The sequence below is a fragment of the Hyla sarda genome, unplaced genomic scaffold (assembly GCF_029499605.1).
Source record: "Hyla sarda isolate aHylSar1 unplaced genomic scaffold, aHylSar1.hap1 scaffold_1700, whole genome shotgun sequence".
NCBI classification, from domain to species: domain Eukaryota; kingdom Metazoa; phylum Chordata; class Amphibia; order Anura; family Hylidae; genus Hyla; species Hyla sarda.
The window spans coordinates 57,236-74,474 of NW_026608340.1; the positions used below are offsets into that span (position 1 = coordinate 57,236).

Below are 17,239 nucleotides of genomic sequence, written 5' to 3' on the forward strand. Positions count from 1 at the left end.
GACACACCCTTGTGTATAGGCATGAGACCCTCATGTCATTTAACAGGATTCAGCACCACCCACAAGACAGCTACCTGTCATGTCATGTCAAACCTGCACAGGTGTGCTAGATTATTATTATTTAGTTTTATTTTATTTTTTTACACCAATCAGTGTGCAAACATGGTCATTAAAACGCTAAATGAATAGACGTTCATAAACCAGTCAGTGCAACTCATCATTTTGGTCTCCAATTCTCAAACTCAAATTCTCACCCACGGAGGATTAAATGAGAATCTTTCTTGTTTAACACTGGAATGGGGTGGTGCACTGTTCACTACCCGAAGATACTGCCACATCGGGTCAATGCATAGGGCGACAGAAGCAAGCTTCCAAATCAGCTCCCTTTCTCAAAAATCCATTTAATTTATGGTCCCCAGATAGGGAACGTATGTATCAGTATGTGCTCACAAGTCACCCAAGTGCAAGTATTCACACAAAAAAAAACGTGCCTCAGGATGCGATCTGTCGCAAGATACTTTCTTTTTTTACACTTGATCTAAGCCAAAAGGCCTAGAGGGGATAACCGGGAAAGGGGTGGACCCAACCATGTCCCCTTCATGAGCACTCACATTACTCATAGGAATGGAAGGAAGGCTGGCAGCCAACCAGCCTCCCATACACTTTCTGGGTGGGTGGCAGTCAGCCACCCATACATACATACAGCACAGGCTAAACCCACATCATCACTTAAAAAAAGGACAGGCGACCATTGCACTCTGATGGAGCATTTAGCAATGCAATCCATAGCCTGGCTTTTGCCTGAACCCCCATCACTCCTCCTCTTGCATATAAGACAATATTTCAGATCTGCATATGAAAACAACACGCCTACCTTTGTTGCACATAGCTGCCTGCCTGTCTCTAGTTACCCCACTGGCTGTAGCTGCGTCCCTTCCGACATGGAATAACACCAACTGTAACGATAAACTGAAAATTAACAGTATAAACCTGCATCATTTTGGACTCTGGTATTTGCTGAATCCGGGTGACCTGACAATCGATGGTGGTGCCGCTGGTGATTCTGGCCTTCTTGGAATCTGTTGGGCCTATGTGTTAGCTCACACATCACTTGGGTATCCATGGTAACTACCACAACATGGTCATCTGCAGTTTACATCTAGCCCGTGGCATTGAATGGCATTTTAAAAGTGCTAAGGGTCCTGGTGCAATAATCCTCCCATGAGGATCAGCCTCAACGGCTTTGTAGATTGCACTCATGTCAGCAACTCCATATACATTTTTTTTTCTTCATGCTTCTTTCTTCATCCTTTTTTCTTTCTGTCATTCAGACTTTCATTCATTCGATCTCTCTCACTCACTTGCTTTAACTCATTTGTTCTCACTCACTCACTCACTCACTCAATCACTCACTCACTCATTCACTCTCACTCACTCTCACTCTCTCACTCACTCGCTCACTAAGTCAGTCTCTCTCTCTCTCTCTCTTTTTCTTTTTATATATATTTTTTTCCGTCTTCTTCTTCTTCTTCTTCTTCTTCTTCAGACCCTGTCATAGCACTAATGCCTTTCCAATACCACCAGCAGATGGAGACACTCCATTGCAACATTGGTTGTGAGCAGCAGTTTCTAAAAACAAATGCCTCATGGCGGATTTCCCATCCATCAATGGATGGTAAATTTTGTTTTTATCATTCACTGACCACAGAAACCAATGCATGGTCAAGCAACAGCAATGACACACCCTTGTGTATAGGCATGAGACCCTCATGTCATTTAACAGGATTCAGCACCACCCACAAGACAGCTACCTGTCATGTCATGTCAAACCTGCACAGGTGTGCTAGATTATTATTATTTAGTTTTATTTTATTTTTTTACACCAATCAGTGTGCAAACATGGTCATTAAAACGCTAAATGAATAGACGTTCATAAACCAGTCAGTGCAACTCATCATTTTGGTCTCCAATTCTCAAACTCAAATTCTCACCCACGGAGGATTAAATGAGAATCTTTCTTGTTTAACACTGGAATGGGGTGGTGCACTGTTCACTACCCGAAGATACTGCCACATCGGGTCAATGCATAGGGCGACAGAAGCAAGCTTCCAAATCAGCTCCCTTTCTCAAAAATCCATTTAATTTATGGTCCCCAGATAGGGAACGTATGTATCAGTATGTGCTCACAAGTCACCCAAGTGCAAGTATTCACACAAAAAAAAACGTGCCTCAGGATGCGATCTGTCGCAAGATCCTTTCTTTTTTTTACACTTGATCTAAGCCAAAAGGCCTAGAGGGGATAACCGGGAAAGGGGTGGACCCAACCATGTCCCCTTCATGAGCACTCACATTACTCATAGGAATGGAAGGAAGGCTGGCAGCCAACCAGCCTCCCATACACTTTCTGGGTGGGTGGCAGTCAGCCACCCATACATACATACAGCACAGGCTAAACCCACATCATCACTTAAAAAAAGGACAGGCGACCATTGCACTCTGATGGAGCATTTAGCAATGCAATCCATAGCCTGGCTTTTGCCTGAACCCCCATCACTCCTCCTCTTGCATATAAGACAATATTTCAGATCTGCATATGAAAACAACACGCCTACCTTTGTTGCACATAGCTGCCTGCCTGTCTCTAGTTACCCCACTGGCTGTAGCTGTGTCCCTTCCGACATGGAATAACACCAACTGTAACGATAAACTGAAAATTAACAGTATAAACCTGCATCATTTTGGACTCTGGTATTTGCTGAATCCGGGTGACCTGACAATCGATGGTGGTGCCGCTGGTGATTCTGGCCTTCTTGGAATCTGTTGGGCCTATGTGTTAGCTCACACATCACTTGGGTATCCATGGTAACTACCACAACATGGTCATCTGCAGTTTACATCTAGCCCGTGGCATTGAATGGCATTTTAAAAGTGCTAAGGGTCCTGGTGCAATAATCCTCCCATGAGGATCAGCCTCAACGGCTTTGTAGATTGCACTCATGTCAGCAACTCCATATACATTTTTTTTTCTTCATGCTTCTTTCTTCATCCTTTTTTCTTTCTGTCATTCAGACTTTCATTCATTCGATCTCTCTCACTCACTTGCTTTAACTCATTTGTTCTCACTCACTCACTCACTCACTCAATCACTCACTCACTCATTCACTCTCACTCACTCTCACTCTTTCACTCACTCGCTCACTAAGTCAGTCTCTCTCTCTCTCTCTCTTTTTCTTTTTATATATATTTTTTTCCGTCTTCTTCTTCTTCTTCTTCTTCTTCTTCTTCTTCTTCTTCTTCTTCAGACCCTGTCATAGCACTAATGCCTTTCCAATACCACCAGCAGATGGAGACACTCCATTGCAACATTGGTTGTGAGCAGCAGTTTCTAAAAACAAATGCCTCATGGCGGATTTCCCATCCATCAATGGATGGTAAATTTTGTTTTTATCATTCACTGACCACAGAAACCAATGCATGGTCAAGCAACAGCAATGACACACCCTTGTGTATAGGCATGAGACCCTCATGTCATTTAACAGGATTCAGCACCACCCACAAGACAGCTACCTGTCATGTCATGTCAAACCTGCACAGGTGTGCTAGATTATTATTATTTAGTTTTATTTTATTTTTTTACACCAATCAGTGTGCAAACATGGTCATTAAAACGCTAAATGAATAGACGTTCATAAACCAGTCAGTGCAACTCATCATTTTGGTCTCCAATTCTCAAACTCAAATTCTCACCCACGGAGGATTAAATGAGAATCTTTCTTGTTTAACACTGGAATGGGGTGGTGCACTGTTCACTACCCGAAGATACTGCCACATCGGGTCAATGCATAGGGCGACAGAAGCAAGCTTCCAAATCAGCTCCCTTTCTCAAAAATCCATTTAATTTATGGTCCCCAGATAGGGAACGTATGTATCAGTATGTGCTCACAAGTCACCCAAGTGCAAGTATTCACACAAAAAAAAAACGTGCCTCAGGATGCGATCTGTCGCAAGATCCTTTCTTTTTTTACACTTGATCTAAGCCAAAAGGCCTAGAGGGGATAACCGGGAAAGGGGTGGACCCAACCATGTCCCCTTCATGAGCACTCACATTACTCATAGGAATGGAAGGAAGGCTGGCAGCCAACCAGCCTCCCATACACTTTCTGGGTGGGTGGCAGTCAGCCACCCATACATACATACAGCACAGGCTAAACCCACATCATCACTTAAAAAAAGGACAGGCGACCATTGCACTCTGATGGAGCATTTAGCAATGCAATCCATAGCCTGGCTTTTGCCTGAACCCCCATCACTCCTCCTCTTGCATATAAGACAATATTTCAGATCTGCATATGAAAACAACACGCCTACCTTTGTTGCACATAGCTGCCTGCCTGTCTCTAGTTACCCCACTGGCTGTAGCTGCGTCCCTTCCGACATGGAATAACACCAACTGTAACGATAAACTGAAAATTAACAGTATAAACCTGCATCATTTTGGACTCTGGTATTTGCTGAATCCGGGTGACCTGACAATCGATGGTGGTGCCGCTGGTGATTCTGGCCTTCTTGGAATCTGTTGGGCCTATGTGTTAGCTCACACATCACTTGGGTATCCATGGTAACTACCACAACATGGTCATCTGCAGTTTACATCTAGCCCGTGGCATTGAATGGCATTTTAAAAGTGCTAAGGGTCCTGGTGCAATAATCCTCCCATGAGGATCAGCCTCAACGGCTTTGTAGATTGCACTAATGTCAGCAACTCCATATTCATTTTTTTTCTTCATGCTTCTTTCTTCATCCTTTTTTCTTTCTGTCATTCAGACTTTCATTCATTCGATCTCTCTCACTCACTTGCTTTAACTCATTTGTTCTCACTCACTCACTCACTCAATCACTCACTCACTCATTCACTCTCACTCACTCTCACTCTCTCACTCACTCGCTCACTAAGTCAGTCTCTCTCTCTCTCTCTCTTTTTCTTTTTATATATATTTTTTTCCGTCTTCTTCTTCTTCTTCTTCTTCTTCTTCTTCAGACCCTGTCATAGCACTAATGCCTTTCCAATACCACCAGCAGATGGAGACACTCCATTGCAACATTGGTTGTGAGCAGCAGTTTCTAAAAACAAATGCCTCATGGCGGATTTCCCATCCATCAATGGATGGTAAATTTTGTTTTTATCATTCACTGACCACAGAAACCAATGCATGGTCAAGCAACAGCAATGACACACCCTTGTGTATAGGCATGAGACCCTCATGTCATTTAACAGGATTCAGCACCACCCACAAGACAGCTACCTGTCATGTCATGTCAAACCTGCACAGGTGTGCTAGATTATTATTATTTAGTTTTATTTTATTTTTTTACACCAATCAGTGTGCAAACATGGTCATTAAAACGCTAAATGAATAGACGTTCATAAACCAGTCAGTGCAACTCATCATTTTGGTCTCCAATTCTCAAACTCAAATTCTCACCCACGGAGGATTAAATGAGAATCTTTCTTGTTTAACACTGGAATGGGGTGGTGCACTGTTCACTACCCGAAGATACTGCCACATCGGGTCAATGCATAGGGCGACAGAAGCAAGCTTCCAAATCAGCTCCCTTTCTCAAAAATCCATTTAATTTATGGTCCCCAGATAGGGAACGTATGTATCAGTATGTGCTCACAAGTCACCCAAGTGCAAGTATTCACACAAAAAAAAACGTGCCTCAGGATGCGATCTGTCGCAAGATCCTTTCTTTTTTTACACTTGATCTAAGCCAAAAGGCCTAGAGGGGATAACCGGGAAAGGGGTGGACCCAACCATGTCCCCTTCATGAGCACTCACATTACTCATAGGAATGGAAGGAAGGCTGGCAGCCAACCAGCCTCCCATACACTTTCTGGGTGGGTGGCAGTCAGCCACCCATACATACATACAGCACAGGCTAAACCCACATCATCACTTAAAAAAAGGACAGGCGACCATTGCACTCTGATGGAGCATTTAGCAATGCAATCCATAGCCTGGCTTTTGCCTGAACCCCCATCACTCCTCCTCTTGCATATAAGACAATATTTCAGATCTGCATATGAAAACAACACGCCTACCTTTGTTGCACATAGCTGCCTGCCTGTCTCTAGTTACCCCACTGGCTGTAGCTGCGTCCCTTCCGACATAGAATAACACCAACTGTAACGATAAACTGAAAATTAACAGTATAAACCTGCATCATTTTGGACTCTGGTATTTGCTGAATCCGGGTGACCTGACAATCGATGGTGGTGCCGCTGGTGATTCTGGCCTTCTTGGAATCTGTTGGGCCTATGTGTTAGCTCACACATCACTTGGGTATCCATGGTAACTACCACAACATGGTCATCTGCAGTTTACATCTAGCCCGTGGCATTGAATGGCATTTTAAAAGTGCTAAGGGTCCTGGTGCAATAATCCTCCCATGAGGATCAGCCTCAACGGCTTTGTAGATTGCACTCATGTCAGCAACTCCATATACATTTTTTTTTCTTCATGCTTCTTTCTTCATCCTTTTTTCTTTCTGTCATTCAGACTTTCATTCATTCGATCTCTCTCACTCACTTGCTTTAACTCATTTGTTCTCACTCACTCACTCACTCACTCAATCACTCACTCACTCATTCACTCTCACTCACTCTCACTCTCTCACTCACTCGCTCACTAAGTCAGTCTCTCTCTCTCTCTCTCTTTTTCTTTTTATATATATTTTTTTCCGTCTTCTTCTTCTTCTTCTTCTTCTTCTTCAGACCCTGTCATAGCACTAATGCCTTTCCAATACCACCAGCAGATGGAGACACTCCATTGCAACATTGGTTGTGAGCAGCAGTTTCTAAAAACAAATGCCTCATGGCGGATTTCCCATCCATCAATGGATGGTAAATTTTGTTTTTATCATTCACTGACCACAGAAACCAATGCATGGTCAAGCAACAGCAATGACACACCCTTGTGTATAGGCATGAGACCCTCATGTCATTTAACAGGATTCAGCACCACCCACAAGACAGCTACCTGTCATGTCATGTCAAACCTGCACAGGTGTGCTAGATTATTATTATTTAGTTTTATTTTATTTTTTTTACACCAATCAGTGTGCAAACATGGTCATTAAAACGCTAAATGAATAGACGTTCATAAACCAGTCAGTGCAACTCATCATTTTGGTCTCCAATTCTCAAACTCAAATTCTCACCCACGGAGGATTAAATGAGAATCTTTCTTGTTTAACACTGGAATGGGGTGGTGCACTGTTCACTACCCGAAGATACTGCCACATCGGGTCAATGCATAGGGCGACAGAAGCAAGCTTCCAAATCAGCTCCCTTTCTCAAAAATCCATTTAATTTATGGTCCCCAGATAGGGAACGTATGTATCAGTATGTGCTCACAAGTCACCCAAGTGCAAGTATTCACACAAAAAAAAACGTGCCTCAGGATGCGATCTGTCGCAAGATCCTTTCTTTTTTTACACTTGATCTAAGCCAAAAGGCCTAGAGGGGATAACCGGGAAAGGGGTGGACCCAACCATGTCCCCTTCATGAGCACTCACATTACTCATAGGAATGGAAGGAAGGCTGGCAGCCAACCAGCCTCCCATACACTTTCTGGGTGGGTGGCAGTCAGCCACCCATACATACATACAGCACAGGCTAAACCCACATCATCACTTAAAAAAAGGACAGGCGACCATTGCACTCTGATGGAGCATTTAGCAATGCAATCCATAGCCTGGCTTTTGCCTGAACCCCCATCACTCCTCCTCTTGCATATAAGACAATATTTCAGATCTGCATATGAAAACAACACGCCTACCTTTGTTGCACATAGCTGCCTGCCTGTCTCTAGTTACCCCACTGGCTGTAGCTGCGTCCCTTCCGACATAGAATAACACCAACTGTAACGATAAACTGAAAATTAACAGTATAAACCTGCATCATTTTGGACTCTGGTATTTGCTGAATCCGGGTGACCTGACAATCGATGGTGGTGCCGCTGGTGATTCTGGCCTTCTTGGAATCTGTTGGGCCTATGTGTTAGCTCACACATCACTTGGGTATCCATGGTAACTACCACAACATGGTCATCTGCAGTTTACATCTAGCCCGTGGCATTGAATGGCATTTTAAAAGTGCTAAGGGTCCTGGTGCAATAATCCTCCCATGAGGATCAGCCTCAACGGCTTTGTAGATTGCACTCATGTCAGCAACTCCATATACATTTTTTTTTCTTCATGCTTCTTTCTTCATCCTTTTTTCTTTCTGTCATTCAGACTTTCATTCATTCGATCTCTCTCACTCACTTGCTTTAACTCATTTGTTCTCACTCACTCACTCACTCACTCACTCAATCACTCACTCACTCATTCACTCTCACTCACTCTCACTCTCTCACTCACTCGCTCACTAAGTCAGTCTCTCTCTCTCTCTCTCTTTTTCTTTTTATATATATATTTTCCCGTCTTCTTCTTCTTCTTCTTCTTCTTCTTCTTCTTCAGACCCTGTCATAGCACTAATGCCTTTCCAATACCACCAGCAGATGGAGACACTCCATTGCAACATTGGTCGTGAGCAGCAGTTTCTAAAAACAAATGCCTCATGGCGGATTTCCCATCCATCAATGGATGGTAAATTTTGTTTTTAACATTCACTGACCACAGAAACCAATGCATGGTCAAGCAACAGCAATGACACACCCTTGTGTATAGGCATGAGACCCTCATGTCATTTAACAGGATTCAGCACCACCCACAAGACAGCTACCTGTCATGTCATGTCAAACCTGCACAGGTGTGCTAGATTATTATTATTTAGTTTTATTTTATTTTTTTACACCAATCAGTGTGCAAACATGGTCATTAAAACGCTAAATGAATAGACGTTCATAAACCAGTCAGTGCAACTCATCATTTTGGTCTCCAATTCTCAAACTCAAATTCTCACCCACGGAGGATTAAATGAGAATCTTTCTTGTTTAACACTGGAATGGGGTGGTGCACTGTTCACTACCCGAAGATACTGCCACATCGGGTCAATGCATAGGGCGACAGAAGCAAGCTTCCAAATCAGCTCCCTTTCTCAAAAATCCATTTAATTTATGGTCCCCAGATAGGGAACGTATGTATCAGTATGTGCTCACAAGTCACCCAAGTGCAAGTATTCACACAAAAAAAAACGTGCCTCAGGATGCGATCTGTCGCAAGATACTTTCTTTTTTTACACTTGATCTAAGCCAAAAGGCCTAGAGGGGATAACCGGGAAAGGGGTGGACCCAACCATGTCCCCTTCATGAGCACTCACATTACTCATAGGAATGGAAGGAAGGCTGGCAGCCAACCAGCCTCCCATACACTTTCTGGGTGGGTGGCAGTCAGCCACCCATACATACATACAGCACAGGCTAAACCCACATCATCACTTAAAAAAAGGACAGGCGACCATTGCACTCTGATGGAGCATTTAGCAATGCAATCCATAGCCTGGCTTTTGCCTGAACCCCCATCACTCCTCCTCTTGCATATAAGACAATATTTCAGATCTGCATATGAAAACAACACGCCTACCTTTGTTGCACATAGCTGCCTGCCTGTCTCTAGTTACCCCACTGGCTGTAGCTGCGTCCCTTCCGACATGGAATAACACCAACTGTAACGATAAACTGAAAATTAACAGTATAAACCTGCATCATTTTGGACTCTGGTATTTGCTGAATCCGGGTGACCTGACAATCGATGGTGGTGCCGCTGGTGATTCTGGCCTTCTTGGAATCTGTTGGGCCTATGTGTTAGCTCACACATCACTTGGGTATCCATGGTAACTACCACAACATGGTCATCTGCAGTTTACATCTAGCCCGTGGCATTGAATGGCATTTTAAAAGTGCTAAGGGTCCTGGTGCAATAATCCTCCCATGAGGATCAGCCTCAACGGCTTTGTAGATTGCACTCATGTCAGCAACTCCATATACATTTTTTTTTCTTCATGCTTCTTTCTTCATCCTTTTTTCTTTCTGTCATTCAGACTTTCATTCATTCGATCTCTCTCACTCACTTGCTTTAACTCATTTGTTCTCACTCACTCACTCACTCACTCAATCACTCACTCACTCATTCACTCTCACTCACTCTCACTCTCTCACTCACTCGCTCACTAAGTCAGTCTCTCTCTCTCTCTCTCTTTTTCTTTTTATATATATTTTTTTCCGTCTTCTTCTTCTTCTTCTTCTTCTTCTTCAGACCCTGTCATAGCACTAATGCCTTTCCAATACCACCAGCAGATGGAGACACTCCATTGCAACATTGGTTGTGAGCAGCAGTTTCTAAAAACAAATGCCTCATGGCGGATTTCCCATCCATCAATGGATGGTAAATTTTGTTTTTATCATTCACTGACCACAGAAACCAATGCATGGTCAAGCAACAGCAATGACACACCCTTGTGTATAGGCATGAGACCCTCATGTCATTTAACAGGATTCAGCACCACCCACAAGACAGCTACCTGTCATGTCATGTCAAACCTGCACAGGTGTGCTAGATTATTATTATTTAGTTTTATTTTATTTTTTTACACCAATCAGTGTGCAAACATGGTCATTAAAACGCTAAATGAATAGACGTTCATAAACCAGTCAGTGCAACTCATCATTTTGGTCTCCAATTCTCAAACTCAAATTCTCACCCACGGAGGATTAAATGAGAATCTTTCTTGTTTAACACTGGAATGGGGTGGTGCACTGTTCACTACCCGAAGATACTGCCACATCGGGTCAATGCATAGGGCGACAGAAGCAAGCTTCCAAATCAGCTCCCTTTCTCAAAAATCCATTTAATTTATGGTCCCCAGATAGGGAACGTATGTATCAGTATGTGCTCACAAGTCACCCAAGTGCAAGTATTCACACAAAAAAAAACGTGCCTCAGGATGCGATCTGTCGCAAGATCCTTTCTTTTTTTTACACTTGATCTAAGCCAAAAGGCCTAGAGGGGATAACCGGGAAAGGGGTGGACCCAACCATGTCCCCTTCATGAGCACTCACATTACTCATAGGAATGGAAGGAAGGCTGGCAGCCAACCAGCCTCCCATACACTTTCTGGGTGGGTGGCAGTCAGCCACCCATACATACATACAGCACAGGCTAAACCCACATCATCACTTAAAAAAAGGACAGGCGACCATTGCACTCTGATGGAGCATTTAGCAATGCAATCCATAGCCTGGCTTTTGCCTGAACCCCCATCACTCCTCCTCTTGCATATAAGACAATATTTCAGATCTGCATATGAAAACAACACGCCTACCTTTGTTGCACATAGCTGCCTGCCTGTCTCTAGTTACCCCACTGGCTGTAGCTGTGTCCCTTCCGACATGGAATAACACCAACTGTAACGATAAACTGAAAATTAACAGTATAAACCTGCATCATTTTGGACTCTGGTATTTGCTGAATCCGGGTGACCTGACAATCGATGGTGGTGCCGCTGGTGATTCTGGCCTTCTTGGAATCTGTTGGGCCTATGTGTTAGCTCACACATCACTTGGGTATCCATGGTAACTACCACAACATGGTCATCTGCAGTTTACATCTAGCCCGTGGCATTGAATGGCATTTTAAAAGTGCTAAGGGTCCTGGTGCAATAATCCTCCCATGAGGATCAGCCTCAACGGCTTTGTAGATTGCACTCATGTCAGCAACTCCATATACATTTTTTTTTCTTCATGCTTCTTTCTTCATCCTTTTTTCTTTCTGTCATTCAGACTTTCATTCATTCGATCTCTCTCACTCACTTGCTTTAACTCATTTGTTCTCACTCACTCACTCACTCACTCAATCACTCACTCACTCATTCACTCTCACTCACTCTCACTCTTTCACTCACTCGCTCACTAAGTCAGTCTCTCTCTCTCTCTCTCTTTTTCTTTTTATATATATTTTTTTCCGTCTTCTTCTTCTTCTTCTTCTTCTTCTTCTTCTTCTTCTTCAGACCCTGTCATAGCACTAATGCCTTTCCAATACCACCAGCAGATGGAGACACTCCATTGCAACATTGGTTGTGAGCAGCAGTTTCTAAAAACAAATGCCTCATGGCGGATTTCCCATCCATCAATGGATGGTAAATTTTGTTTTTATCATTCACTGACCACAGAAACCAATGCATGGTCAAGCAACAGCAATGACACACCCTTGTGTATAGGCATGAGACCCTCATGTCATTTAACAGGATTCAGCACCACCCACAAGACAGCTACCTGTCATGTCATGTCAAACCTGCACAGGTGTGCTAGATTATTATTATTTAGTTTTATTTTATTTTTTTACACCAATCAGTGTGCAAACATGGTCATTAAAACGCTAAATGAATAGACGTTCATAAACCAGTCAGTGCAACTCATCATTTTGGTCTCCAATTCTCAAACTCAAATTCTCACCCACGGAGGATTAAATGAGAATCTTTCTTGTTTAACACTGGAATGGGGTGGTGCACTGTTCACTACCCGAAGATACTGCCACATCGGGTCAATGCATAGGGCGACAGAAGCAAGCTTCCAAATCAGCTCCCTTTCTCAAAAATCCATTTAATTTATGGTCCCCAGATAGGGAACGTATGTATCAGTATGTGCTCACAAGTCACCCAAGTGCAAGTATTCACACAAAAAAAAAACGTGCCTCAGGATGCGATCTGTCGCAAGATCCTTTCTTTTTTTACACTTGATCTAAGCCAAAAGGCCTAGAGGGGATAACCGGGAAAGGGGTGGACCCAACCATGTCCCCTTCATGAGCACTCACATTACTCATAGGAATGGAAGGAAGGCTGGCAGCCAACCAGCCTCCCATACACTTTCTGGGTGGGTGGCAGTCAGCCACCCATACATACATACAGCACAGGCTAAACCCACATCATCACTTAAAAAAAGGACAGGCGACCATTGCACTCTGATGGAGCATTTAGCAATGCAATCCATAGCCTGGCTTTTGCCTGAACCCCCATCACTCCTCCTCTTGCATATAAGACAATATTTCAGATCTGCATATGAAAACAACACGCCTACCTTTGTTGCACATAGCTGCCTGCCTGTCTCTAGTTACCCCACTGGCTGTAGCTGCGTCCCTTCCGACATGGAATAACACCAACTGTAACGATAAACTGAAAATTAACAGTATAAACCTGCATCATTTTGGACTCTGGTATTTGCTGAATCCGGGTGACCTGACAATCGATGGTGGTGCCGCTGGTGATTCTGGCCTTCTTGGAATCTGTTGGGCCTATGTGTTAGCTCACACATCACTTGGGTATCCATGGTAACTACCACAACATGGTCATCTGCAGTTTACATCTAGCCCGTGGCATTGAATGGCATTTTAAAAGTGCTAAGGGTCCTGGTGCAATAATCCTCCCATGAGGATCAGCCTCAACGGCTTTGTAGATTGCACTAATGTCAGCAACTCCATATACATTTTTTTTTCTTCATGCTTCTTTCTTCATCCTTTTTTCTTTCTGTCATTCAGACTTTCATTCATTCGATCTCTCTCACTCACTTGCTTTAACTCATTTGTTCTCACTCACTCACTCACTCAATCACTCACTCACTCATTCACTCTCACTCACTCTCACTCTCTCACTCACTCGCTCACTAAGTCAGTCTCTCTCTCTCTCTCTCTTTTTCTTTTTATATATATTTTTTTCCGTCTTCTTCTTCTTCTTCTTCTTCTTCTTCAGACCCTGTCATAGCACTAATGCCTTTCCAATACCACCAGCAGATGGAGACACTCCATTGCAACATTGGTTGTGAGCAGCAGTTTCTAAAAACAAATGCCTCATGGCGGATTTCCCATCCATCAATGGATGGTAAATTTTGTTTTTATCATTCACTGACCACAGAAACCAATGCATGGTCAAGCAACAGCAATGACACACCCTTGTGTATAGGCATGAGACCCTCATGTCATTTAACAGGATTCAGCACCACCCACAAGACAGCTACCTGTCATGTCATGTCAAACCTGCACAGGTGTGCTAGATTATTATTATTTAGTTTTATTTTATTTTTTTACACCAATCAGTGTGCAAACATGGTCATTAAAACGCTAAATGAATAGACGTTCATAAACCAGTCAGTGCAACTCATCATTTTGGTCTCCAATTCTCAAACTCAAATTCTCACCCACGGAGGATTAAATGAGAATCTTTCTTGTTTAACACTGGAATGGGGTGGTGCACTGTTCACTACCCGAAGATACTGCCACATCGGGTCAATGCATAGGGCGACAGAAGCAAGCTTCCAAATCAGCTCCCTTTCTCAAAAATCCATTTAATTTATGGTCCCCAGATAGGGAACGTATGTATCAGTATGTGCTCACAAGTCACCCAAGTGCAAGTATTCACACAAAAAAAAACGTGCCTCAGGATGCGATCTGTCGCAAGATCCTTTCTTTTTTTACACTTGATCTAAGCCAAAAGGCCTAGAGGGGATAACCGGGAAAGGGGTGGACCCAACCATGTCCCCTTCATGAGCACTCACATTACTCATAGGAATGGAAGGAAGGCTGGCAGCCAACCAGCCTCCCATACACTTTCTGGGTGGGTGGCAGTCAGCCACCCATACATACATACAGCACAGGCTAAACCCACATCATCACTTAAAAAAAGGACAGGCGACCATTGCACTCTGATGGAGCATTTAGCAATGCAATCCATAGCCTGGCTTTTGCCTGAACCCCCATCACTCCTCCTCTTGCATATAAGACAATATTTCAGATCTGCATATGAAAACAACACGCCTACCTTTGTTGCACATAGCTGCCTGCCTGTCTCTAGTTACCCCACTGGCTGTAGCTGCGTCCCTTCCGACATAGAATAACACCAACTGTAACGATAAACTGAAAATTAACAGTATAAACCTGCATCATTTTGGACTCTGGTATTTGCTGAATCCGGGTGACCTGACAATCGATGGTGGTGCCGCTGGTGATTCTGGCCTTCTTGGAATCTGTTGGGCCTATGTGTTAGCTCACACATCACTTGGGTATCCATGGTAACTACCACAACATGGTCATCTGCAGTTTACATCTAGCCCGTGGCATTGAATGGCATTTTAAAAGTGCTAAGGGTCCTGGTGCAATAATCCTCCCATGAGGATCAGCCTCAACGGCTTTGTAGATTGCACTCATGTCAGCAACTCCATATACATTTTTTTTTCTTCATGCTTCTTTCTTCATCCTTTTTTCTTTCTGTCATTCAGACTTTCATTCATTCGATCTCTCTCACTCACTTGCTTTAACTCATTTGTTCTCACTCACTCACTCACTCACTCAATCACTCACTCACTCATTCACTCTCACTCACTCTCACTCTCTCACTCACTCGCTCACTAAGTCAGTCTCTCTCTCTCTCTCTCTTTTTCTTTTTATATATATTTTTTTCCGTCTTCTTCTTCTTCTTCTTCTTCTTCTTCAGACCCTGTCATAGCACTAATGCCTTTCCAATACCACCAGCAGATGGAGACACTCCATTGCAACATTGGTTGTGAGCAGCAGTTTCTAAAAACAAATGCCTCATGGCGGATTTCCCATCCATCAATGGATGGTAAATTTTGTTTTTATCATTCACTGACCACAGAAACCAATGCATGGTCAAGCAACAGCAATGACACACCCTTGTGTATAGGCATGAGACCCTCATGTCATTTAACAGGATTCAGCACCACCCACAAGACAGCTACCTGTCATGTCATGTCAAACCTGCACAGGTGTGCTAGATTATTATTATTTAGTTTTATTTTATTTTTTTTACACCAATCAGTGTGCAAACATGGTCATTAAAACGCTAAATGAATAGACGTTCATAAACCAGTCAGTGCAACTCATCATTTTGGTCTCCAATTCTCAAACTCAAATTCTCACCCACGGAGGATTAAATGAGAATCTTTCTTGTTTAACACTGGAATGGGGTGGTGCACTGTTCACTACCCGAAGATACTGCCACATCGGGTCAATGCATAGGGCGACAGAAGCAAGCTTCCAAATCAGCTCCCTTTCTCAAAAATCCATTTAATTTATGGTCCCCAGATAGGGAACGTATGTATCAGTATGTGCTCACAAGTCACCCAAGTGCAAGTATTCACACAAAAAAAAACGTGCCTCAGGATGCGATCTGTCGCAAGATCCTTTCTTTTTTTACACTTGATCTAAGCCAAAAGGCCTAGAGGGGATAACCGGGAAAGGGGTGGACCCAACCATGTCCCCTTCATGAGCACTCACATTACTCATAGGAATGGAAGGAAGGCTGGCAGCCAACCAGCCTCCCATACACTTTCTGGGTGGGTGGCAGTCAGCCACCCATACATACATACAGCACAGGCTAAACCCACATCATCACTTAAAAAAAGGACAGGCGACCATTGCACTCTGATGGAGCATTTAGCAATGCAATCCATAGCCTGGCTTTTGCCTGAACCCCCATCACTCCTCCTCTTGCATATAAGACAATATTTCAGATCTGCATATGAAAACAACACGCCTACCTTTGTTGCACATAGCTGCCTGCCTGTCTCTAGTTACCCCACTGGCTGTAGCTGCGTCCCTTCCGACATAGAATAACACCAACTGTAACGATAAACTGAAAATTAACAGTATAAACCTGCATCATTTTGGACTCTGGTATTTGCTGAATCCGGGTGACCTGACAATCGATGGTGGTGCCGCTGGTGATTCTGGCCTTCTTGGAATCTGTTGGGCCTATGTGTTAGCTCACACATCACTTGGGTATCCATGGTAACTACCACAACATGGTCATCTGCAGTTTACATCTAGCCCGTGGCATTGAATGGCATTTTAAAAGTGCTAAGGGTCCTGGTGCAATAATCCTCCCATGAGGATCAGCCTCAACGGCTTTGTAGATTGCACTCATGTCAGCAACTCCATATACATTTTTTTTTCTTCATGCTTCTTTCTTCATCCTTTTTTCTTTCTGTCATTCAGACTTTCATTCATTCGATCTCTCTCACTCACTTGCTTTAACTCATTTGTTCTCACTCACTCACTCACTCAATCACTCACTCACTCATTCACTCTCACTCACTCTCACTCTCTCACTCACTCGCTCACTAAGTCAGTCTCTCTCTCTCTCTCTCTTTTTCTTTTTATATATATTTTTTTCCGTCTTCTTCTTCTTCTTCTTCTTCTTCTTCTTCAGACCCTGTCATAGCACTAATGC

The 17,239-nt window shown here is 43.3% G+C and overlaps 10 pseudogenes; all 10 read right to left on the reverse strand.

The window, feature by feature from the left end:
• Positions 1 to 299: 299 nt before the first annotated feature.
• Positions 300 to 563, reverse strand: LOC130312022 (U2 spliceosomal RNA; annotated as a pseudogene).
• Positions 564 to 2,036: 1,473 nt separating this feature from the next.
• LOC130312045 (U2 spliceosomal RNA) lies at positions 2,037 to 2,301 on the reverse strand (annotated as a pseudogene).
• Positions 2,302 to 3,792: 1,491 nt separating this feature from the next.
• Positions 3,793 to 4,057, reverse strand: LOC130312041 (U2 spliceosomal RNA; annotated as a pseudogene).
• Positions 4,058 to 5,528: 1,471 nt separating this feature from the next.
• LOC130312036 (U2 spliceosomal RNA) lies at positions 5,529 to 5,792 on the reverse strand (annotated as a pseudogene).
• A 1,474-nt stretch (positions 5,793 to 7,266) lies between these two features.
• On the reverse strand, positions 7,267 to 7,530 carry LOC130312037 (U2 spliceosomal RNA; annotated as a pseudogene).
• Positions 7,531 to 9,013: 1,483 nt separating this feature from the next.
• On the reverse strand, positions 9,014 to 9,277 carry LOC130312034 (U2 spliceosomal RNA; annotated as a pseudogene).
• Positions 9,278 to 10,750: 1,473 nt separating this feature from the next.
• LOC130312046 (U2 spliceosomal RNA) lies at positions 10,751 to 11,015 on the reverse strand (annotated as a pseudogene).
• A 1,485-nt stretch (positions 11,016 to 12,500) lies between these two features.
• On the reverse strand, positions 12,501 to 12,765 carry LOC130312042 (U2 spliceosomal RNA; annotated as a pseudogene).
• Positions 12,766 to 14,234: 1,469 nt separating this feature from the next.
• Positions 14,235 to 14,498, reverse strand: LOC130312039 (U2 spliceosomal RNA; annotated as a pseudogene).
• A 1,474-nt stretch (positions 14,499 to 15,972) lies between these two features.
• Positions 15,973 to 16,236, reverse strand: LOC130312040 (U2 spliceosomal RNA; annotated as a pseudogene).
• Between the last annotated feature and the right edge of the window lie 1,003 nt (positions 16,237 to 17,239).